This window comes from Eptatretus burgeri, chromosome 5 (assembly GCF_056783735.1).
Source record: "Eptatretus burgeri isolate ZD-2024b chromosome 5, Ebu_testis_v1, whole genome shotgun sequence".
Classification (NCBI taxonomy): Eukaryota; Metazoa; Chordata; class Myxini; order Myxiniformes; family Myxinidae; genus Eptatretus; species Eptatretus burgeri.
The window spans coordinates 23,338,016-23,364,338 of record NC_140965.1 but is presented as its reverse complement, the minus strand read 5'-3'; the positions used below and the strand labels follow the sequence as shown (position 1 = coordinate 23,364,338).

Sequence of the window (26,323 nt, the reverse complement as noted above, 5' to 3'; positions counted from 1 at the left end):
AGTGTCAATGGAAGATGTGGAGGATAGAGCGAAATGGAGACGGTTGATCTGCTGTGGCGACCCCTAACGGGAGCAGCCGAAAGAAGATATATATATATATATATATATATATATATATATATATATATATATATATATATATATATATATATATATATATATATTATATTGCACACCATTCAATGTGAGACTCAAAACTATGAGTGGTGAGAACTCCTGACTGGTTTTGCCCTTATTAGGGTCATAAGAGTTGGATGGGATGCAGTTCCGGTGCTCTCACCACTCACAATTTGGAGTCGCACATTGATTGGTATAGAATCATAAGGTGGATGGAAACTTTGCGATGATGCCCCGATGATGGCCCAGATGATGTACTAATAAGGACGAAACTGGTCGGTAACTGCATTTTCATTCACTTGTGACAGCTTTTGACATTGTATACAGTATTACATTTACCATCATTGTAATTTACACTGTGTGAAGCTCTTCTGGTAGCAGCAGCCAAAAACCTGCAGCATGGACGTTAACATCACGGCGTTCGACTCAGGTCAGAGAACGGTACGTGTGTGTGTGTGTGTGTGTGTGTGTGTGTGTGTGTGTGTGTGTGTGTGTGTGTGTACAGTAAAACCTCGATTTAACGGACGAAAGGAGGAGGGATTGTCCATTAACGCCAAAAGTCTGTTATATTGAATGTTTTTTTAATTCTTAGTCGATGTCCTCCTGTGCATAACAGACATCATTAAGCAGTTATACAGTGAATAAATACAATAAAAACACTTAAATAAGAAATAAACAGAAGAAAACAAGCATGAAATAAAATGAAGCAAGCATATATACAGAACGTACTTTACTGTCGTCACCATTTGTGCCGTGATCGATCGTGGTGACTCGGTATTCTGAGTCATAGCAAAGAGATTGAGGAGGTGAGTGCTCCCAAAACTCAGCACCTTCAGAGTCTGGGTTAAGAACCACAAGATGTGACGAGCTGAAGGTTTCTTGCTGGAAGAGAGCTGTGGTGGAGATGAAGCAGAAACAGGAGCAATGGCAGGCTTGAAGTCAGCATCAAACTTTAACTCAGTCCCCCCTTGATGTTGCTTCCCTATTACAGTCGCACTAAACTGGCAAAAATGTTCATAATAAGGTTGCATTTCTTGGTCAGAAAATGCACCAATAAAATTTGTGACGTCATCAAGGCGGTCTCTTATGACAGACAATTTGGGCTTCAAAGTCACTTCATACTCTTCTTCTTCCTCTTCTTCTTCTCCTTCTTCTTATTCTTCTTCTTTGTCCTTCTGCTGTTTGCCTCCAAGAACACCTTGAACTATCTCCTCGTCGGTCCGTACCTGGTAACCAGGATCGGCTTCATCGTCTGCCAACCACTGCACAACATCCTCCTCACTTGCATCATTGTGTCCAGCCTTCAGAAGTGTGCAATGGTAATCGCTGGCCTCAAAACCCTCAAAGTCAAGGTCAGGATCAATATCATAAAGGATAGCCTCCCAAAATTTCACAATTGTTGTGATAATAAAGTGCCATACTGTAATTGGCGGCAACGGTAATTGGGCGGATGTGGCAGCACTGTATATGAAGGTCAATGGCTGGTGTTGACACGTATACCACGTACTCCGTGGAAAGTCATGCTGGAACAGTAATGGTATGTTATATACTATAGTAGGAATAATGTACTCTGAGGAATGTAATTGGTATTAGAGTATGGAGTTTAACTTCGTTATTATGTGATGCGTATGTGGTATTTGCCTTCAGTATTATGTGTACAAGTTATTGTATTTTGTTATTCTTACCCTATGTATATTCATGTTGTTGTAGATATGCGTATGGGTTTTGTGAGAATAAAGCCGATCGAAAAGGTCTATTGTTGATTACTACAACAATAATTTATTCTCACAAAACTTACCCGGTTGGATTGGACCAGAAGAGCGCCGAGGCCTACACTGGAATGGAGCGTTTGCTGAGACCAGAGAGGCTGGATTCGGATCCCAGTTCACCCACGGCGGCACAAGAATGGAAACACTGGTTGAAGACGTTCGAAAACTTCCTGGGAGCTCTACCACAGGATAATCTGGATAAGATGAGTCTGCTTACAAATTTTGTCTCACAAGACTATACGAAACTATATCAGAGTGTACCATTTATGATGAGGCTATCCGTACTTTACAGTCACAGTACGTAAAGCCCACTAATGAAGTGTTTGCACGCCATCGTCTTGCAACTCGCCACCAGCAGGTCAGAGAGTCCTTAGATGAATACCTTCTGACTCTGAAAACGTTAAGTAAAGAGTGTAACTTTGGGGCTGTAACAGCAACTCAACATTGCGAAGAATCCATCAGGGATGCCTTCATTAGTGGCCTGCAGTCACCACTGATCAGACAACGTTTATTAGAGAATAAGACTTTAGATTTAGCTACCATGTTTGATCAGGATAGATCTCTAGATTCAGCCCAAAGAAATTCAGAATCTTATTGTGTTATTCAACCCTCCCGTTCATTGGGTGCTGCCTCATCCAATCAGAATACCGGTGAAGTGGAACCCACAACTGTAATGGCTGCTACGGGTGTTAAATGTTTCTTTTGTGGTTTTTTAAAACACCCACGTGTAAAATGTCCGGCACGAGAGGCGGTGTGTCATAAGTGCCAGAAAAAGGGTCATTTTGCTAAGGTGTGCCGTAGTACTTCATCAGTAGCTACTGGTGCTTGTGCAACTTCCTCTGATCAAGCAACGCTAGCGGCTGTGTCTTCTGCCGCTGCCCCAGGGGTGTTATCAAAGGCGGTTGTGAGGGTCACGCTCAATGGAGTGGAATTGGATGGCCTTATTGATAGTGGTAGTTCAGAAAGTTTTATCCATCCCGACCTCGTTAAGTGCCATTCCTTAAGTGTACATCACACCCAAGGCAATGTTTCCATGGCATCCACTTCCTTCACCGCTCAGACATCAGGGTTCTGTCGAGTCAATATCAAAGTAAACAGTCGGTGCTACCAAGATGTGCGTCTGTCCATACTCCCTCAGCTGTGTTCAGATATAGTTTTGGGCCAGGATTTTCAGGGACTGCATGATAGTGTTACACTGACATATGGAGGTAGTTTGCCTCCTCTTGTTATCTGTGGACTTAGTACACTGTGTGTTGACCCTCCAGAACTGTTTGCCAACTTGACAGCTGATTGTTATCCTGTTGCTGCTCGATCACGCCGGTACTCTCCCGATGATCGTAAATTCATTGAAAAGGAAATTCAAAGGATGTTGAAGGAAGGTATTGTTGTGGTTGACGAAATTCACAAACCACCATTCAGGTCCCTTAGGTGAGATATCTCGGTAAGTATATGTGTAGTTAGGCCGAAACCCGTTGTCTAGAGGGAATAAATGTCATTCATGCGGGCTGCGACTCTTCAGGATAGCCGTTTTTCTTTTACTATCTTTATTTTGGACCAGCCGCCATTATTACCACCACCAACCACGTCTCAACAGCCATCACAACAACAACCACCAACCACAACGCCGCTTCACAATAACAACCACCAACCACAACGCCGCTTCACACAACAACCACCAACCACAACGCCGCTTCACCACAACCGCCATGACCTTTACCGTCACAACTCGCCACCATCTCATCCACACCATCTCGCGCCACTCATGGGCGCCGATGCTGGACTCGTGCGGGGCGCGCACCGAGCAGCGTGTTCAAAAACATCACGGACTTTCCGCAGAAAACGGATCAAAAACGACTCACGCCCACTTTTGTTCCGTCCAATCAGTGAGCGAGGGGCGATTTGGCCCCGCCTCCAGGGCGTTGGAGGGCGGTCGCTATATGCAAATTCATGGATCAAAAAGCATTCACGCCCACTTTTCCTCGGGCCAATGGGGAGCCAGTTAGAGAGGTGAAGGGTCGGAGGCAGAGGGTCAAGGGTGAAAGAGCGAAGCCACGGGGCTTATATAAACGGCTGCGTTCGTCAGTCAGTCAGTTCAGTTGGAAGTTAAGTTCAAGTGTGCGGAGTTCAAGAGAGTCGTCGGTGGAGCTGGAAAGAAGTGGTACTAGTCAGAGTGAAGAGGACGGAGCTGTGGAGAGGTGACGGCGGCGAAGGCGGACGAGGGGGTGCTCGCGTCGGTGCCGGGAGCTGCACACCAGAGAGGCCAGTAACGCGACCGAGGTCGAGGAGGAGACGCTCGCCGCGGGACCCGAGACAGGGCGATATCCTCCTTCCCCCGAGTATCAGCAACCCCCTCCTGTTTCCCCCCGCGCTGAGATAGTGCGACAAAGGGGGCCCCCTTCCCACCCCCTACCAGACACTGTCCGCGAGGCCCGCGGAGTTGAGGCACCACCGCCGCTCCGCGTCTCATCATCAGACGGGTAGGCCCGACACGGTCTCGGCCCCAGGCCCGCCTACCCCCCTCATCCTGGAGGGTGGTTCTCTTTTCTTTTGCTTTGGGAATGTGTTGTCGGCGCCGTCTGTGAAGTAAAATTGTACAAGTGTTGCCGTGTGCCCGGTAGTCGGATAGATCTGCATTGTTGCATTTGCCCATGTGTAATATTGCATTGTCTTCTTTTCTGTGTGCTTTTGGTGGAATTGTATATGTGTGCTTTCCGTTCATCGCGAAATAAATGTGCTTATTGTTGAACTGTTTTCCCGCTTCGCTTCGTCTTTTCCTCTATTGAATCTCCATCTTGCTTCACGTAAAGGGTTGGTCGTGGGCTAAAACGCCCGATAATTAATCGAACCGTCGAGGCCGACGAATAACACCGCTCGGTTATCCCGATAGTACGGAACGGGTCGCTTAAAGTGGCCCGTGTCCGAAGTCGACCTGCGGCGAGGTGCGATCGCCCGGTCTACCCTCCGTGTGGGTACTTAGGTAGGTCGAATTTGGCGAGCAACCCTATCCCACGCGGGGGCCGATTGGCACGATCGCGGTGAGACCGAAAGGTCCACCCGTGACTAGTTCCCGGCGTTAGTCCGAGAGGGTCACGACTGGATTGTCCGTCCGGTGGGCGACGAGCCGCGATTCGAGTTACGTGGCCGTCCGCACGCCGGCGGGCGCGAATCCGCAACAGTATTATAGAGCCCAGTAACTCCTCTTGGCGTGCACAGGTTGTTGTCGTTAAGAACGAAACTCACAAGAAACGCTTAGCCGTGGACTATTCAGAAACTATCAACAAATTTACACTTCTTGACGGGTATCCTCTGCCTCGTATAGATGACACTGTTAACAAGATTGCTCAATACCGTGTTTTTAGTACGATTGACCTCCGTAGTGTGTATCATCAAATCCCCATCAGAAATGAAGATAAGCCATACACCGCGTTTGAGGCCTGTGGACGCCTTTATCAGTTTGCTCGGGTTCCCTTTGGCGTCACCAACGGAGTGGCTTGCTTCCAACGTATCGTGGATTCTTTCATCCAAGAAGAAGAACTGGTTGGAACATTTGCTTACTTAGACAACATTACTATTTGCGGCATGACTCAGGAAGAGCTTGATGCTAATCTCACGAAATTTCTTGAGGCTGCGAAGAGAAAGAATATAACTTACAATGAAGACAAATGCATCTTTTCAACTAACAGGCTCAGTATTCTCGGATATGTGGTGGAAGGAGGGGAAATGCGCCCGGATCCTGAACGACTCCGACCCTTGCAGGACTTGCCTGTGCCTCGGGACATGAAATCGCTCCGACGCATCCTTGGCTTCTTTGCCTATTATTCACAGTGGATATATGACTACTCAAGCAAGATCCGCCCACTGTGTGCCACTACTACATTTCCCATGACAAGGGAAGCAGAAGCGGCTTTCCATCTACTTAAGCAAGACATTGAAGGTTCAGTGGTGAGGGCGATTGACGAATCCATACCCTTCGAAGTTGAGACCGATGCTTCGGATGTCGCAATTGCTGCAGTCCTCACCCAGGCAGGACGTCCGGTAGCCTTCTTTTCCCGAACCCTTCAGGGACCCGAATGTCGTCATGCTTCTATTGAGAAGGAGGCCCAGGCTATTATTGAAACAGTTCGCCACTGGAGACAGTATTTGACAGGCAGACATTTTACTATAAAGACAGATCAACGATCAGTGAGCTATATGTTTGATAAGCAGCATAAAAATAAGATAAAGAATGATAAGTTCATGCGTTGGAGGATGGAATTATCTTGCGATGATTTTGACATTGTGTATCGTCCTGGTCGAGAAAACATTCCCTCTGATACATTCTCCAGGTCTTATTGTGGCATGGCATGCCACGATCGACATTCACTGTTTAACCTCCACGAAGCCTTGCGCCACCCAGGGGTTACCCGCTTATACCATTTTGTGAAATCTAAGAATATGCCATACTCTGTCGAGGATGTCCGGCAGGTTGTTGGATCTTGTAGAATATGCGCAGAATGCAAGCCCAAGTTTCACCAACCAGATAAGACTCGACTCATAAAAGCTACTCAGCCATTTGAGCGTCTCAATATAGATTTCAAGGGGCCTCTTCCGAGTACAGATAAGAATCAGTATTTTCTTAACATTGTGGATGAATATTCACGGTTTCCTTTTGTATTTCCTTGTGCCGACATGACCACTTCCACGGTTATCAAGTGCCTCTGTCAGCTGTTCGCTATTTTCGGAATGCCAGCTTACATTCATTCGGACCGGGGACCCTCCTTCATGAGCAAGGAATTACAAGACTTCCTTGCCAATAGGGGGATCGCTGGTAGCAGAACTACTAGCTATAATCCTCAAGGGAATGGCCAAGTGGAGAGGTTCAATGGGACCATTTGGAAGGCAATCACAACGGCTTTAAAATCGCGTAATCTACCCATCAAATGCTGGCAGACTGTTCTGCCTGATGCTCTCCACTCAATTCGTTCACTGTTGTCTACAGCAACCAATGCTACCCCTAATGAAAGACTTCTGAACTATTCTCGTCGTTCTTCCTCGGGAGCCTCGGTGCCTACTTGGCTCTGCAATCCTGGGCCAGTCCTGTTGAAGCGTCACGTACGCATGAATAAAACTGATTCCCTTGTGGATGAAGTCGACCTCCTCCAAGCAGGACCCCACTATGCCCATATTCGCTACCCAGATGGCAGGGAAACTACGGTCTCTGTTAGACACTTAGCCCCAATTGGAACCCCATCCAAGAGTGAACCCCAAATTCTACCTCAGGCTTCTGAAGAAAATGTAATTCCCCAGGGTAGTCCCCAAGATGCACCCTGCTCAGAGGGGGATAATCTCGTTCCTGATATGGTTCCTGCAACTCCACAGCAATCAGATGCTGTGGATAACCCTCCAGTGCCAAGAAGATCCGGTCGCACCATTCGTCCTCCTATTAGACTAGATTTATAGAGATAGATATCTCGGAAGGGGGTGAATGTTGTGATAATAAAGTGCCATACTGTAATTGGCGGCAACGGTAATTGGGCGGATGTGGCAGCACTGTATATGAAGGTCAATGGCTGGTGTTGACACGTATACCACGTACTCCGTGGAAAGTCATGCTGGAACAGTAATGGTATGTTATATACTATAGTAGGAATAATGTACTCTGAGGAATGTAATTGGTATTAGAGTATGGAGTTTAACTTCGTTATTATGTGATGCGTATGTGGTATTTGCCTTCAGTATTATGTGTACAAGTTATTGTATTTTGTTATTCTTACCCTATGTATATTTATGTTGTTGTAGATATGCGTATGGGTTTTGTGAGAATAAAGCCGATCGAAAAGGTCTATTGTTGATTACTACAACAACAATAGTGTCCATAAAATCCGTTAATTTGAGGTTTTACTGTACCGTATTTTCACGACCAAAAGGCGCACCGTGCCAAAAGGCGCAGTCTAAGTTGTGTGTGCCGTTCCTGTATTTGACACACACATAAGGCGCTCCTCACGATAGGGCGCGGGTTTTATATGAATATCCTCTACTACGTACGTCCGCCGTACAACAACACACTCACACAAGCACACAAGTGTGCGTATTTAAAAATAGATCGGGAGCAAAATTGAGTTTGGTTGTGCTTTATTAAAGCTCTCCTTCGGTCATCCACCGCTCCCACGCCGCTCGCAGCCTCACTTTGAACGGCCGGTTCACGCCGATGGCTCGGCTGGATCCGTTTGTCGCAGATGTGCTTGCTGCAGTAGGAGCGGAAGTTTTCCATCATTTCTTGATAATCCGCCGGACGTTGCTGCGCTATCGTAGTCCTGGTCCGGATGGAAAAATGGCACCGTTTCATGAAGCGAAAGCACCAAGACGGACCTCCGTGGAAATGTTCGATTTTCATTTCCTCCGCTATCGATACTGCCTTCAGTCGGATCGTGACCGTCGAAACGCTCCTCCCACTTGCTCTTTGCTCAACGATCCACTGCTCAAGTCTTTCCTCCAACTCTGGCCACCTCGCCTTGTTTCCACGGAAACTCAGCTGCGTCTTCTTCACCTGTCGCAGCTCGTTTTCCAGCTTCCTCCACTTTCGAACCATCGACTCGTTGATCTGGAAATTCCTCGCCGCGGCTCGATTCCCATGTTCCTCCGCATAGCTGATCGCCTTCAGTTTAAACTGAGCTTCATAAGCGTGTCTCTTTGCCATTTTCGGGGTTGTTAAAACAGCAATGTTCTGCATACCGCACATACCTGTTCTTTTATACACACAAAGGGCGCACTGCACTATAGGGCGCGTCGCACATTTTGACAAAAATCTAAGACGTTTATATGCGCCTTATAGTCGTGAAAATACGGTAAATATGTATATATATATAAATATTATGTATATATATATATATATATATATATATATATATATATATATTGTTATGAATCTGGAAGCCATGAGCACACAACAGCCAGGTCCAATAGATCAGTTATATCGGTAAGTACGTGTTTCTCGTTAGGGTCCCGTCCCTAGTCTAATGGGAATTTAAATGTACGTGCGCTGTGGGTTATTTTATAGATAGGATTTTTACATTTTACATCAACAACGACAACCCTCTGATCGCGGCATTGTCAGTGCTCTTCTCGCGCTCACCGGTATGCGGGTGTGTCTGGAATTCCATGCCCCAGGCGGTGTACGTTTCGGTGTGGATTTCGCACCGTATATGGTCACAAGCATTTCGCTTTGGCTGCGCGCCAAATAAGGGTATGAGTCGTTTTTCGCCCAATGGGCGATGAGCAGACCAGAGTCGGGGCGGTCCTTGGCAAGAAGGCGGAGCCGCGACACGCCGCCCACCCAATGGGAGCAGACCACGGGAGCGGACGGGCCCAAAAGAAAAGCAACAAAGGCGATTGAATTGTGTCCAGTCTGCTCGAGTGCGCGTCTCTGTCCGGGTCTGTGGCTGACTGCATCGCGTGGATCCGAGGCGTCTCGTCTGGTGCATTGCTGTGTGCAGTCGACCATCTCAACTTGGGAGATCATCCCGTGTCACCTGCCTGCGAGCCGGAGGAGCATGCCAACGCCCGACTACCCTCCGTACCTGGTGCTTGTGAGTAGGCCATATGGGCCGAAGCATTTTTGTGGGCCATTGAGGCCAAATTGCTTTTGTGGGCCGTTGCGGCCGAAGATTCATGGCATTTTGTGGGCTCAGTGGGCCGAAGAACTCTTTGTGAGATTAGGCCACTCGGCCAACTGAACTCACCTGGTGAGAGGCCAATAAGGCCACGAAGTGAGGAAACCCTCAGGGGTGAATGGACGATACTGCCGTAAGGGGGCATGAAGGAGCGAACACGTGGAAGAACTTTGAACCTATGAATGTTCTGCTCCTATGCAAATATTGGTGTTAAAAGTCAAATTGAATGCCCTCCCGTTCAAATCCATAATTAGAATGTTAAGTAGTGTGCATAGAGTGCGAATTTGTTTGTTAGATCGGTGACCTGACACACTAGGATAGGGACATGCCAATCTTACTGTGACACTTTGGTTTTTGGAGTTAAGTGCTTCTCACGTTGTGGGCTAGAGTAAATGGGAGATCTGTGCTGTACATTAGACAGGGCCATTGCCGTGGGCTGCCCCAGATGGAGGCTCGGGAGAAAGGTGGGGGTAGTGTTACGGAAATGATCCTTATTAGGCTATTAAATATAGGATTAGCTCAGATCCCCCATTAAATGCATGTTTAGCTAGGTTGTTTGGTAAAATGGACGTTACATGTGTCGGGAGATGTAAGAGGCTGTTTATTGTTTGTGCGGTGGTGGTGGATCGAGAGCTCCCTCTTCTTCCTTCCCCATCCCGGACGAGGCCCCGCCCAGTCGGCTGAGAGGGTGTGGCCAAAAAGAGGAGGTGAAACTGAGGGGAGGAGTTTGTCGGCTTCGAAAAGGGGGAGGAGAGAGTGGCTTCGAAGCGAGCGAACGAAGGAGGGACAGTGTTGGATCTGCCGGGAGAGACACTGAACCTGAGCGCGCCGAGTCTGCATTTTTGGCAGTAAGAGAGGCTGCCTGCACATCGAGTCTGCATTTTTAGCAGTAAGAGAGGCTGCCTGCACGTCGAGTCTGCCTTTTTGGGCAGTGGGAGAGGCAGCCTGCACGTCTTGTCTGCCTTTTTGGACAGTGGGAGAGGCGGCCTGCATGTCGAGTCTGCCTTTTTGGGCACTGGGAGAGGCGGTCTGCACGTCGAGTCGGCGGTCGACTCTTATGAGGAGGTGATTCTGCCGTGAGAGCAACGGCAGCCGGCTTTGAGAGGCGAGTGTGGAAAAGGAAAGAAAAGGTGATTCTGCAGAGAAAGAAACTGAGAGGACGGAGTTGAGAAGTCGGGCTTCGAGGCGGGAACGCAAGAGAGGAAACGACAGAGCGTCTGACGGTCGTTACTCACCTCACGGCTCGACACATTTGCTGGAGCCCGGTACCTCGATTTGGGCCTTGTCTGGTGAACAGGCCAGGCCTGGATTTGTATACTGGACCTTGAGAGAAATCAGCTGAGGCCCATCATCGATCTGACGGTCTTGTGCCGTCGACCTTACGCGGGGTCAGAGCGCGTGGAGACCGCGTGCGGTGCGGAAAAGGAAGGCGAGCGCCGTCTCGCCACGCGGCGTGTTCGAGTTCGAGCTGGGGGCGCGAATCAGTGGACATTCGCTTGTTACGAGTGACATTCGTGCTTTTGACACTTTCCTCTCGTCCATGAAACCTTACCAACTACTTTGTCTTGTCTGCATGCATGCTGTCTGTCTGTCTTGTCTGCACGTTGTACAAGGCATATCTCGGAAGCGACCCCCTCGAAACCTGTAATCCGTAGTTCCCTAGTTAAGAACGGGTTAAAGATTGTTAATAAAAACATTGCCGTGAATGGTTTACTTGTGTCGTGTTCCCCGATGTTCCCCAATAAATCTGGTTAATTCGTATGAAGTTGCCGCTATGGATTAATTCGTGTCGCGTCGAGGAACGATCCGTTCGATTGGCATATAAAGCCAAAATGGTTACAGACTGGCAGAAAACGCTCGGCATCTCATAAAACCAGTCTGTAACCGGGGTCTATTTCCCCAACTGGTAAGGTTCAGGATTACGTTGGTATCGCGATTGAAGACGCGTGACCCAAGGCCTGTGCTGAGCCAGCCGGCGTTATAAACCCCAGAGACGGTGGTGGTGAGGGTGGCGCCAAGGATCGGGTGAGAATCCCGCCACCCCGGATCCGCAACAATATATATATATATATATATATATATATATATATATATATATATATATATATATATATAATTACTTATGTACATACATATCTGAGAAGCGTCTGTGTGTGTTTGTTTGACTTCTATGCACTCCTAAACTGCTGGACGGAATGAGTTGAACACTGCTTGTTGTACTTGGGTGAGCACAAGGTTTCAGGCAATTAAAAAAAAAAAATCACAGTTGAGGGTGGGAGGAAGACCCCAATTCTGTATAAGTAAATATGTATCGTATCACGCCATCTCGTTGGAGTGGGGTCGTTGACCATGATCACGTGGACCTTGTTCATGACTGAAGCCATTGTGGGTATCCCGAAGTTACCTGTTTTGTGCATAATTCCTGAAAATCACGGAGAACGCTCACTCGTGAGAGCCTTGAGAGCCATATAAATGCAATCATATATGAGATCATCCACAAATTGCGTACGCATCCAGACATCATAGAAGTGGTGGGATTCTGGATGGGTTCTTTGCTGATAATGATAATACAGGATGACACAGAAACAGTGAAACTATATAGATGTAATGAAATATTTATTTAGCTTTAAGTTTTCTATGTTACCCTGGAGAAGTAAAATATAAATAAAATTTTAAAAAAGTCACTCTTCTGGAAAAATTAATTTTGATATTTTTTTTGTTTGTATGGGAAAGGATAAAAAGCTTTGCTTACAATGACAGATTATGAAAACCAAATTGTGTTTGCCCGCTTAGAATAATTTGTTTGCTCTTTTGACAGGTGATGTCAGAGATCATGAAATCACAACCAGTTTGGATATTTCACTCAACAAGAAGTTTTCTTGAAGATAGGCCAATGATGGCCAACCTATTAGTCTAGCAATGATAGCAAAGAGACTTTGACGAAGTTTTCTGGTTGCACGACTCAATTATACACAGCCGACATAGTAAGACAATAACTTTCTTCTTGGTAAAATAGCAGTCAAGGTGTGTCATCGTCAGTGTTTGTAACAGGCAGGGAGGGATTTGATTCATCAATAAGGCAACTTTCCAAACTCACCACAAAATGACAGTCTGTGTTAACAAAAACAAGCAACTGCACCATGACACACCAGAAATGAATAAGCTTCTGCGAATGGTCCACAAGGATAAACACAATGAGCTTCGATGCAGGTGGAGGCCATTTGGCCCATTAAGCCTCCGTCACATCGATGCCACATGAATTCACTCGAACAGTATATCAACTCAAATTAACTGGGAGGTGGTGGAGGGGGGTGTGGGAATTCTTTTTCAAAGAGAGTAAGGAAACACCATTGTCGTTTTCCATGAATTACAACAACATAAGAAAACCGGACAAATGAACATCTTTTGCGGAATTTGAACCTCGGATGAGCTGCATGTTCACAAAGGAATGACAAACAAGCTGCACTGAAAGATGTGTCAATTTATAAACTCCTTCTCATTTTTGTGATCTTTTTGAATTTAATTATAAAATCAATGAGTATGATACTGGATTTGTCATTAATATTCATTTTCCAAAACACAAAACCCTTTCTTTTTAGGATAATAGTTTCCCTGGCCCTAATAATATTAGTTTACCGAAACTATGGGATGATTTACCAGATAGTATGAGAGAATCCCCATCATTGAATAACTTTTCCTTCAAACTCAAGCAATATTTTATCTTGTGATATTGTACATCGATCCTTTAAGAAATCTATTGTCTGCTTATACAGCATTTGGCTTTTGAATTATTGCACTGGTGCCTTCCATTGATCCATTGATCTATGGACACATTCATTCACTTTGTTAAACTCTCTGCCAATGAAGACGTTTCCTTCATTTATACAATGGTTTATTTATATTTATGTAATCTGATGTTGTTTCATCGTTTGTTTTGAATATCACCTTGTACAGTATGTACAAGGGGGTTTCTGCTACAAGCTTGCTTTTTGGGATTCAGCCTCCTTCAAACATTCAAATATCTTTTGTACACCATGTTGCTTTTGTTAAAGGAAATAAAAGTCGTTTTGAATCGAACTGAATTTTTTTGGAAAAATAATGCATTCTTTTGAAATAATGATTCAAAAAACTAATTTGAAAAGCTAAGATGTGTCATGTAATAAGGCAAGACAATTAATTAGGTTGAAGTGCTGACTTAAATTATAGCTATTATGAAGACAATACAGGAAAAGATTTCAAAGATTCACATTCCAAGGCAATTTAATTGGATGAACATGCATTGCTCCAGGAGACGGTATACTCCATGACGCAGTCCCCTCTGCTGGCACTGGATTAAGAATACTTGGACTCCGATCTGATTCCATCAACAATCAAACTGAAAACTAGATATCTCATAAAGTAGGCAAAACATGCTCATCTCATCCTCTGCCCATTCCTTTATCCCTCCCTACTCACACCAACAGTAACTGCCTTGCTATTGTCTGGAGAAACTTTAAGTACTTCGTTTTTTTTAACTTTTGGGTATTGAAGTTCCAGTTAGTTCTTCTTGTTCTGCCCTTCCACAACAGCCAAAGGCCTGATTGCAGTTTGTATATCCACACGACAGTGCAGACAGTAAGGATATACTTTGCTTGTCCCTCCCGGCCTGACTGCCAATCATGAATTTTTTTCCGTGTTTCCAATTCGCTTTGTTGTGGTCTTCGGGGTATTTTGCGATTGCTAATATCACGGCACTTGTGATTACCTTGTCCTGGTGATGGAGGGCAACAAAGAAACTTTAGACTGTGCCCATTGAACGTGGTCTTGAGGGCAAGCAGTTTGATGAACAGTAAACTCGATAAAAAAAAGTGACGTGAAAGTTTAAGAATGGTATAACTTACATGGTCTTGGATGGATTGTTAATAGGAAAATAATACACAAGTGTGTGTGTGTGTAATATATATATATATATATATATATATATATATATATATATATATATATATATATATATATATATATATATATGCCATTGTCTCTCTCTGTCTTTCTGTCTCTCTGTCTCTGTGGCTTTCTTTGTTGCTTATGCATGGCCACATCTTTTTAGTTACAAACTCCAAACTTGGGGTACAAAAATAACTTTGTGTGGGGGTAACATAGGATATGTGGCTGCGGCCTCACGTGGGGGTGTGGGGGGCCGGGGGCGCAAATTATCCATGTAAATGTGTACCGGCGTAGCCTGGTGGCAGTAAAGAATATTACAATTTCCTTTATTTACCTGGGCAATGCTGAGGTTAAAGCACTTTCTTCACATGGGTTTGTTCTCCTTCCCTTCTCTCCACCCTGCCCCCCCCACGCCGCCCCCCAAACGAAGGGGCCTGTCAAAGCCTGTCACCATCTGTGAGACATTTTTAGCGGGAAGGGACATCAGGATGCATGGGGGGACAAAGGGGGGTGGGAGGGAGAGGTTAAAGCACTCTATGTATGGGTAAATTTGGCAAACATGGGTAAATTAAATTTTACAAAACTCCCTGTTTAAACCCAACTGAGGGCAATCTCAGTTCCTTCCATAAAGCTCAGAACAAGTGTGTATCTACCATCAGGAGAGCCAGAAAACAACATCTTTCTAAGCTCAAGTCTGAACTAATATGGAATAGGCAAAGCCTAGAAGCGAACGTAGAATTCTTCTTCCATTCGCTTCTTTAATACATCAAATTAAAGTCTTTTTGCTATGATTTTTCTGACATTTGTGCATACAACTTGTTCACAACTGTATACTTGCCAACTATACCTTGGTACATGTAAGCGACGAACAGCTGATGATTTTGACAGATCTGAGGTCAGTCAGGTGCATAGCAGCCGATGCTGCAATTTCCGGTGACTTCGACCTGGATTACGGATCAGCGATCAAATAATGTAAATCACGATAAAAAATTATTTTTACCTCAACATTACCTTCACAACAACTACACCGCCCAGAACAGGTTCTCATCTGAAAAAAAAAAATCCTCAACATTACCTTCACAACAACAACTACACCGCCCAGAACAGGTTCTCATCTGAAAAAAAAAATTCCTCAACATTACCTTCACAACAACAACTACACCGCCTAGAACAGGATCCCATCTGAAAAAATTAATATTACCTCAACATTATACCTCAACATTTCCTTCACAACAACAACTACACTGCCGAGAACAGGATCTCATCTGAAAAAAAATTCCTCAACATTACCTTCACAACGACAACTACACCGCCTAGAACAGGATCTCATCTGAAAAAAAATAAATACCAGAAGCGAAGGTAGAATTCTTCTTACATTCGCTTCTGACTTTACCTATAACTTGTTCACAACTGTATACGCAATTTCCGGTTACTTCGGCCTGGATTCGGGATCAGCGATCAAATAACGTAAATCACGATGAAAAATTATTTTTTGATGATGCGGGAGATATCTTTATTAAAATCAGTGGAGGAAATATACACCATGTCTGATATTATTTGGGTCTTTCATGTCTCCGACGATGCCTTCATCTCCCGGCATGCATCATTCCCCATGACAAAAACCGGAAACAAAAAAAAACCAGAAGCAAAAAAAATGGAGCAAAAGGGTCAAAGCCAACGACACGGATTCACACTTGCCAGGGTATTTTGTTGTTGTTGTTTCCTATTCTCTCATGTGCACGCGTTAAGTATGAAGCTCACTGCGTTCGCTATTAAACCTCTCTCCCTCCTCCAAATCCTGGTGGCGTCTAATCAAATCTGTTTCTGTTGTATGTTCCCCCTCCATTCTCTCCCTTACCTCAAATGGCCACACTGCTAATACCGCACATGAAAAGGCTGAATGCCTAAACTTTTTGTTTGCATCGAAATCTTGTGTCCAAAACCCATCGCTTTCTGTACCCACCTTACCCAGTCACACCCAACTGTCCCTGGACTCTGTGTCCTTTTCTCCTGACAAGGTGGAGAGCTTGCTGTCAAACCTCGACTCAGATTCTACAACCGGTCCAGATGGCATCAGCCCACGTGTCCTCAAAGCCTGCTCTTCTGCTCTTGCTCACCCTCTCTCTGTTCTATTCACCCTCTCATTTGTTCAAGGTCATCTGCCATCTGCTTGGAAATCAGCAAACATCACTGCCCTGCATAAAAAAGGTGCAAAAACAGATCCCTGCAACTAGACCAATCAGCCTTCTCCCAATCATCAGCAAGGTTATGGAATCCATCATCGCTTCAGACATTAAATCCTTCCTCTTCTCCAATGGCTTGATTTCGGATCATCAATTTGGTTTCAGACCAGGTCACTCTACCCTGGATACGCTGCTTCTGCTCTCTCAACAATGGATGGAGGTCCTCAATGCCAGACAGGAAATCCGAGCCGTATCCCTGGATATATCATGTGCTTTTGACATGGTCTGTCACCCTGTCCTACTCACCAAACTCTCTTCCTCTGGTATCCAAGGCCATCTCCACTCATGCCTCGCAGACTTCCTCTCCTGTCGCAGTCAACGTGTGGCCCTAAATGGAGTTCTTTCATCCCCTCTTCCTGTCCAGGCTGGAGTTCCTCAAGGTAGCGTTCTGGGCCCTGTTCTTTTTCTGGTTTTCATCAATGATCTCTCGGACTCTCTGGAAAATCCTCTTTATCTATTTGCTGATTACTCCACCCTCTGCCGTACCATCTGTCATCCCTCAGACCGGCAAGCAGCAGCTTCTTCGCTCACTGCAGATCTGGATAAAATCACAAACTGGTCCAACACGTGGAACATGTCTTTCAATCCGGACAAATCTCACACTCTCACTATGTCTCTCCGAAAGGACCGTTTGGAACCCCCCCCCCCCATCTATTTTCTCAACAACCCTCTGGAAGAAGTCCTTTCTTTCAAGCTTCTGGGTCTCACTCTCTGCCATGATCTTTCCTGGGAAAGCCACATTTCCATCCTGGCCTCCAAAGCCAGTCGCCGACTGGGAATCCTCCGTGGTACAAAGTCCTTCCTCAGCCCACCTGAGCTCCTGACCACTTACAAAGCTTTCATCTGCAGCCTGATGGAGTACTGCTCTCTCCTCTGGGCTGGTGCTCCTGCCTTCCACCTTTCTCGGCTTCACGCTGTGGAAACCAGGGCATTTCGGATCATTGGTATCTCCCGCAATGAGGCTGAGTCTTTGGGCCTCTCAATCTCACTGCAGGCTGGTCGGTGGTCTTTCTCTCTTCTACCGTCTCCTCTCTGGTCTTGCCCCCCCCCCCCCCCCGCTGTATCTGCAATTTGTCGCCACCATATTTCCGCAGGCTGCTCAAGTTCCAGCAACAACCCCCTTGTGGTAAAACTCCCAAAATCACGAATCACTGCTCACGTTCACTCTTTCATTGCTCTTTTTCCCCACATTTGGAATAAACTGCTTCACTCTGTTCCATCCCATTCTTATCTCCAGGCCTTCAAAACAGCTGTTCACCACCACCTCTTATCATCCCCCATCCAAATCCTTGATCTTTTCTACTCCCGTTAATCCACCCCAAACCCACCTCCTTCAAATTCCTTGCTTTCTTTCCTGAAAGTCCCTATAATGTTCATCTTGTATACCCCATGTTCGCTGCCCCATCCCTCTGTTCCCCACTATTTTGTCCTTCCCACTTCCACCCCTCTTGTCTCATGCCCCCCTTTGCTGTGCATTGTGTGTTAGCTCTCATATGAGCCTCGACAAGGTATACAAAAAACCCCAGGATGACTAATTGGTCTGTCAGGGAAGCGACAAATCGGCTCTGCTGGTATAATTATATGTATAATTTTCTTTATTTTTACTCACTTTTGCTCTGTTTTTTTTTTTTCCTTTAGTCTCTGTGCCTCATCAGCTTTCATCTCAGTTCATTAATTTTTTTTGTAATTGCAATGCTTGATTTTGTTTCCATCCATTCCGACTTTAAGCAAACACGTTTTCCTTCTATATCTACCTTAATGACAGAGTTTTTACTGTTACAATGATAAAATATATTTTGCTAGATGACAAAAACCCAATGGATTCTTTAAAGCAAGATATTAACTTGATAGCAGTAATATGAATATACAGGATAATCTTACCAATAATTAATCTATACGATAAGAGAGATGATTGTCCGTCTGTCCATTTTTTCTCAGAGATGGCCAAATGGATCTTCGTCAAACTTTCAAAATGGATCTTCATTAAACTTTCAAAAGAGATCTTCGTTAAACTTTCAAAGGTTTATCAGTGAGTGCCGGGGAGTGTTTTAGGCAAAAAAATTTTTTTGAAAATTGTGAAAAAAAACCTTCATTTTTTGGGGGGTTATACTAAACGTATGTTTTAATCACTCTATAGTGCCTAAACCTTTGTTACAAGGTTTAAACCTATTCCTTAGTGGGTCCCTAAACCTATTCCTTAGTGGGTGTCAGGGAAGTGTTTTAGGGCCCCCCACCCCCCAAAAAATACAATTTAAAAAAATGCCAACATGATGAGACCAACACCAGGCAACGTTGGGTATCCCTGCTAGTTTGGTAGTTGGTAATAAAATTATAATTAGTTGATCAGTGTTGTCTAAAAAGTTATTTTGTAAACTCTTGTATGGAATATTCCTCCATGTTCTTTCCCAGCCCAAATTATTCTGACCTTTTTGTGGGTTCCACCGAGTGTGCCTCCTGATGAAAGACACAATGGGATCTTTAACATCCACCAGTAACCAGTGCTGGCAGATTGCTCATCCAGGTAAATATCCATTTGGGTATACAACACACATGTTGATTAATCATCCTGCGTGTGAAACACCCGGGTGACAGTTTTTATCTTGTTCAAGATTCGAACCGAGGTGAGACAGTTCAAACTCAAGTGCACATTCCTCTAACCCATCCTGCCGGCCATACTTGTGAAATACAAAACGTATTTAATTCGGAAATTATTTCATCAAATGATGAAGAATAAGCATGTCAACGTTCCACACTCCTCCACCCCACCGCTCCCCTTCTTTCTGCCATTATTCTCTTCCAGATACCTCTAATTTCTACATAATGGAGCACATGCGTGTATGTATGTATGTATGTATGTATGTATCATCTACTTCTCCGAGAGGATTTGACCTCAGGAGTTGAAACTTTCAGGGATTAATGAAGACACCCATAAGTTGTGCATGTGCAAGTTTAGTTTGATTCCATCAAGTTTTGAAAAAAATTTCGCCCATCTTCGCATTTTCTTCCTTTGGGAGGAGGGTGGGTGTTGCTTCCCTAACAGACCAAGAAGATGCAATCAGAGATTGCAGACCCTCGCCAGAACTTGTTTTGTGTGGTGTTTGTGTACTGGTGTGTTACGTAATTAATAAGAGACATACCTAGAACTGCCACTTTATAACTGCTGGCGGTGATGACCGGGTACCAAGACGTCCCGCTTTGATGCAACCCACTTTGATCGGACACCTGACCCTGACCCATGACATTTATTATTATTCAATTGAGTTTAGAATGGAGTTTAACTAAATTAAATTTAAAATCAAATGGAAGACCAAACAGGTACAGTCCTTCATTGGAGTGATCAGAAGGAACCCGAACAAGCAAAAAGAAAAGGTGAAGTCATCAAGAGAAACCGGGATAGGATTCACATTTCAACTGCTACTCCTCCACCCTCAAACTCACTCAGGAACAGCTAAGTGAGCCTTATTCATTAAAAAATTCTGGCTGCCAGATTATGTGTCCAATCAAGTTAAATTGAAAACACGTATTCCCCATCACCACTCGATTATAATTTTGAAGTTTCATGTCGATTGATTAAGCAGTTCCAGAGAAAACATAATTGAATAATTTTTTTTAATCTAATATACCCACCAAACCTATCAATTCTTTATTGATATGTGACCATGTGACCGATCAACTATCCCTTAACGAACTTGTACACCAAAGGCTTGGGGGACATTTGTGTGAAGTTTCCCCTTAATCTGTCCAGCCATTCTAGAGAAGATTTTTTTCATAGGTTTTAGGGTAAATTCAATATGGCTGCCAAACCATGTGACCTTTGACATATGTGTGAACCTTTTGTTCCTCATGGATGGGTGGTCATACGTGTAAAGTTTTGTCTCAATCTGTTCAGCCACTTCAGAGAGTTTTGAAGGTTGTTGTTTTTTTTTTAAACAATATGGCTGCTGAATCTCGTAACCAATGACGTCATCATTTTTTTGTCTGTGGACCATTTTATTCCGAGATGACCCTCAAAATTTTAATACTGATCAGATGTCGCATTCTACATATGCAATTATGACGTCATAACGAAGGCACTTATGTCATCATAAAAAAATTACACATTCCCCATGCGGAATACTTGCCACGTGCCAAGTTTCAATTTTTCCTTGGTACAGTTTCAGATACAGAAGTTCAAAGTTTTTCCAACATAACTGCCATGCAATGTGACCTATGACGTCATAATTGTCATAACAACATTCTAAATGAGTAGTCGCACCTATGGGTGAAAATTTCGTGTCAATCCGAATGGTGTTGGGGAGTTTTAACATGAAAGTTTTATGCGGACAAGCAAAAAACAGATGACAGACAAACAAACAAGAAGACGTCATGCAGAGCACGATACTTGCAAAATCCATAAAACAAATTTGACCTCAAAAATAATTTCTGGTTGAATTAAATGACCAAATATGCAACGCCTCTTCAAATTTCAAGTGAATCGGATGAACATCGACAATTTTAGAAATTCGGTCTATGTTGACCTTTTGGTCATTATCGACCTTAAAAATAATTGGCTGGTTGAATTAATTGACCTGAAATATAAATCCTCTTCATATTTCAAGTCAATTGGATGAAAATTGAGGAATTTTGGAAATACTACCGTAGTTGTTGTCCTTGGGCCTATGTTGACCTTTTGGTCCATGGTGACTTTAAAAATAATTAGTTATTTGAATTAATTGACATGAAATGTAAATCCTCTTCAAATTTCAAGTCAATTGGATGAAAATTGAGGATTTTAGAAATCCGATCTAAAGGCCCGGTCACACCTTGACGTTTTAGCCAGCGATGACATCGTATTAAAATGTATGTAAAACGCTGGCTTACGTTGAACTTTTGATGTGTTTTTTTTTAAGATTCGGACGTATTCATAGCGACTTGGTCTTATGTATAACGCATTGGTAACAACACAGAACGTTTCGTTGTGTTATAGATAACTTATACCAACGAATGCTGAACCTGTTGTCGGCCTACACAACCGATGCCCAACGATAGTCTAACTTAGGCATAGCGCGTTGCACGCATCGCCGACGATGTCGTGACGTAGCCTATTAAAAGGCTGACGCACAACGATTCGAATCATAACTGCCGTAGAAATGGAAGTGTCAACATCGCGGTCACACCTTGGCGATCTTGCCAGCGTATGCCGACCTAAGAAAAATGTGTCTAAAACGTTGGGGCACGTCAAATACGGTATGAGTAAGTTTGGTATACGTGAGTAGAACGCTAAAGTACGCTATCATACGTCGTAGTAAGTAGAGTACGTCAAGAAATTTTAAACATGTTCAAAATTTTACAACGTACTCGGCGTATGACACACGTTCCGCATGCGATGGGGATAAGTTTTACACACGATATGTGGACGCTTACACACGTCCACAAAGGCTACTTATAAGCTACTCATAAGTCGAAACACGTCGCGGTAATGTCTTTTTTACGCGAAACTTATTTCTAACTTATGTTTGACGTGCTTTGAACCAATTCTTTACGTAGTCCCAACACACATCGTCGTATGTAGACATATTCCAATGACGTCTTCCGGTCAATAAAAAAAAAAAATGAACGTGTTTCTAGGTTGCAACTGCCATATAAAGACGTGTTCCCAGCGGTTTTGGGAATTGGTATATAAAAATGGTGTTCATAAAAGGGGAACCCAACAGTGTTTTCGAGTCCTTTTTGAGTTGATGTCCATGTCAGCAGTAACAGTATCAGTATCAGTATTAGTATTAGTATTAGTAGTAGTTTGTTCATGTTGGCAGTAGTAGGTGAGTGTGAGGGGGAGGGTGTGGGTTATGATGGATCGTCCTTGCGTTTAACGATTTAACGATTTAAATGATAAACTCAACGATTTAAATGGCTGCATCTCCACTATTGAAAGTCGACGCTTGCGCTCAACAATTGGATTTTTTTTACACTCAACGACTTTTAAACGGTACCACTCAACTATTTTCATTGTTTACAATGAACGATTTAAATTGCTGTCACTCTCCTTTGTTTTTTGACGCTGGGGTTTGGAAATTTGAAGCGTTTCTTCTGAACGTGTTAAAACGCTCAAACTCGACTATTTTAAATAGACGCTGCCGATGGACAATTGGAATCATAGCCAAGCTAGACATCGAAGTGTGAACATCCTCGTCATGCCGAAGAAAAGTTTGAAGAATGCTGCAAATAAGTGTCCTGGCCGTGGCCGTGGACGCTGACGCAAGGACGATCCATTATACCGACGTCTTTCAGCCTATGAGTAACTTAAAAGTAACGTCTGTCGACGTGTGGCAACGATCGCGTAACGTGCCAACAACACGTTAATCATAGGTTAGAAATAAGTTTCGGGTACGCTAAACATTACCTCGGCGTGTCTCACCTTATGATTAACTTACAAGTAGCATGTGTTGACATCTGTCAACGATCGCAGACCGTGCATACAACTTGTGGCCAGCGTAGCGGAACGTGTGAGTCATACGCCGGCATACGTCGTGAAATTTCAAGCATGAAAAAATTTGAGGACAACCGAAAAGTACAACGTTTAAAGCCAACGTACAACGACGTATGGCAGTGTTTTTCAGCGTGCTCTCAATGTTATCAAAACTTACCCATAACGTATTCAACGTGTGCCAGCGTTTTAGAAAAAAAATTCAAAAATCGGCATACGTTGGCTAAAACGTCAAGGTGTTACCAGGCCTTAAGTTGTTGATCTTTGGCCAGTGTTGACCTTTTAACCTTTTGATGTCAAAAACAATAAGCTTCTTCCTTATGACAAACTCTACTATGTGGTGAAGTTTCGTGAAGATCGGTTTAAAATTGTGACCTGTAGGTGACAAACAGACAGACAGACAGAATAACAAAATCGACTGACCAATAAATATACTTGGAAAAATGTTTGATTTTGCAAGTAACAAACAAATGGACCCAAACGCAATAACCTCTCCTTCGGCGAGGGTAACGAGCCAGATGTTTAACATGATGTAAAACCGGTGCACAGACCTCACACTTTGTACCAGGACATTGTTTGCGCCAGGGCCCCTTGTTTGTTTGCACATTTGTCAAGAACATGCGGTTCACTGTTTATTACCCACCGTGAACCGGTTCATGGTGTACTTTTCCTCTTGATTTACCAAGATGATCAATAATGACACAACGATGGTGATGGTGATGGTGATGGTGATGGTGGTGGTGGTGATGGTGAGGTGATGGTGATGATGATGGTGATAGTGATGGTGATGATGATGGTGATGATGATGATGGTGAAAGTGATGATGATGGTGATGATAGTGATGGTGATGATGATGATCAATTGTTCTTTACACCTCTTTGTCAGGATGTCCAAGCAGCACCGTGTTGTAAACACTTGCTCACACGTCTCTTTCACAGATCACGTCCATTGTGACAGATTTCTTCTTAGTCTATACACCTTGATACCTTCCTGCCATGCAATTAATTAATTCCCATTATTTACATAGAATGCAAAGTTTGTGTCCCACTTTTCCATGGGTAATTAACAAAAAGTAATTAACATGATGCCACTCAAAAGCAATTAACAAGTGATCAACATAAAGCATGATTGACTCGAGGTTGTTATCATTGTTATTTGAAACAGATTTCAAGGGTTGAAGTCGTGCAGCCCCAACAATGGACAAACGAATGTAACTTCTCGATGCAATTTCATTGTCCCACAATTGATTGAGTGCAAGAGTCTGAATCCAAACTCATCATGGACAATGTGAGTGGGAGCACACCATTCACCACTCAGTGACCTTTTCCATCTGTGTGATCTGATAATGTGATTAGGCGCTACCTTGTATCTAGGACAACTTGCAAAGGGAAGTGTAGGCCTAGTAGGATTGACCGAGAAGGAAATAGAAGGTGGGAGGTAATATCAATAAAGGTACAAGGTAGTGAATGAAATGTATGGGACCTACGTTGATAAGGGTTCTTCTTCCATAAGCAGCAAATTACTGCAAGTTGCATTCTTTGCTCGGGGCGCAGCTGTGCCCCTGATGGAGCTGTGCCCCCTGTCGGTTAGGCAATATGGCAGGAATTTGTCATTTGTTCAGGATGCCGACGATAGCTCGCCTACTCTTCAGGAAGGACACCGTGGAATCCTTAATATCCACTACAAGCAATGCCGGCAGATAGGACACTCGGTTTAACGTCCATCCGAGGGACGGCACACCCACACGCATCATGATGAATTGCCGAGATGACAGTTTATAGCTGAGTCAGGATTTGAACCCAAAGTAGACAGGTCAGAGGTGAATGTGCGTACCTGTAGGTCGCGGCCATCCTCCTAGGCCAAGGGTTACAGACCCAGGGTCGCAAGAACCTTTTGATAGGTCGCGGATGAGTCCAGCGCTTGTTCTTACAGAGACATATGGTATTCAAACGTTGGCAGCTTGACAACTTCTCACAAATCCCACTCTTTGAGGGGGGTTATGGTTTACGTCGAAGTAACTACCGATACCATTTGGGTCAAGAGGTGAATGTGATTTGAAATGTTTGGGTCGTGGACCAAAAATTTTGGGAGCCTTTGTGCTCGGCCCGAAAGGGGTTGTTAGTGGTTCAGAACGACTGCAGTCTTTGAGTATGTGTTTGGCAAAGCTGATACAAATTGTAAATACAATAATCACACGTAACGTTCATCCAATGTGATTCGATCATTTGTGCGGAGAGAGATATTAGAGATGGGTGGATTCAAGTTGACATCCTCATAACCACACAATACATGTGGTTTCAAAGCATGAACGTCTAAGTGTACAAGTATTTAGTGTGTTTAACGACCTCATGCCAAGTGGTTGAATGATACAGCACAGTATAGCTCGTGGAGTGATTGAAGAAAGGGGAGGGGGGGGGGAGATGTGAGTAGTACAGGATTGAACGAAATGGGGTATGTTAAAACTCCACTCTTGTGGAATTACACATATTATATTTGAGTGGCACGTACAAAGTGCATAAGAACTGACAATGGCTTGTTGTGTGTGTGTTTTTAAAAAAAATTGTTTGTTTTCCTTTCTTATTGTTGTATGGCATATGCCGCAGGATCGTAAAGCAGTGATTAGCGTGTGTTGTTGGGAATTTATCTTGCCACAGGGTTACAAGGACTGAGCCAGGAAACGTCATGATGGCTCATAGCGGAGTGCGTGTGCCAGGCATATGAGGCACAGGAAAGACCAAAGCAATGAGCCAAAGGTGCTGTGTGAATTAATGTAAGCACATTACTTGTGTGCCCGCAGGTGAGCACATCACGTGGGACTTTCCTACCTTCCCATGATTCCAAGCTGCTGTGTAAATCTGCTTCCAAGCAACGTTGGACTCCATCAGGTATGATAGACTGTCATTGCACCTGTTGTTTTTTCCTCCTCATAAGAGTACTGTTTGTGACTTAGCAACGACAATCAAATTCTCCAAATTAAATATTTCTCTCTGTCTATGGGATGTATTTAAGCCGGTACAGGCAATGTTTATGTTCCTGCTATTTTACCGGTAAAATTATTGGGTTTGTTTATTTTGGCTGCGCCGCAGTGACCGCCAGTTGCCAGGTAGCAACGAGTTAATTGTGGTCGTATTAGTCATAGTTGTAGTTAGGATTTATGTT

At 44.1% G+C, this 26,323-nt stretch overlaps 2 long non-coding RNA genes across 6 annotated transcripts in view; one reads left to right on the top strand and one right to left on the bottom strand.

Annotated features, from left to right (window-relative positions):
• LOC147026064 (uncharacterized) overlaps positions 1 to 15,648 on the bottom strand; it is a 135,521-nt gene extending 119,873 nt beyond the window's left edge. For 4 of the 5 annotated variants that reach the window (XR_015058104.1, XR_015058100.1, XR_015058101.1 and 1 more), the window contains exon 1: positions 14,793 to 14,899. This is a non-coding gene — a long non-coding RNA (uncharacterized LOC147026064). Of the gene's footprint in view, positions 1 to 846; positions 1,011 to 14,792; positions 14,913 to 15,305 lie in introns of those variants that run through there. The other variant, XR_015058102.1, reaches the window with a different exon arrangement.
• An 8,677-nt stretch (positions 15,649 to 24,325) lies between these two features.
• Positions 24,326 to 26,323, top strand: part of LOC147026063 (uncharacterized) — a 3,309-nt gene continuing 1,311 nt past the window's right edge. The window contains exons 1-2 of the long non-coding RNA XR_015057899.1: positions 24,326 to 24,451; positions 25,962 to 26,049. This is a non-coding gene — a long non-coding RNA (uncharacterized LOC147026063). The remainder of the gene's footprint in view (positions 24,452 to 25,961; positions 26,050 to 26,323) is intronic.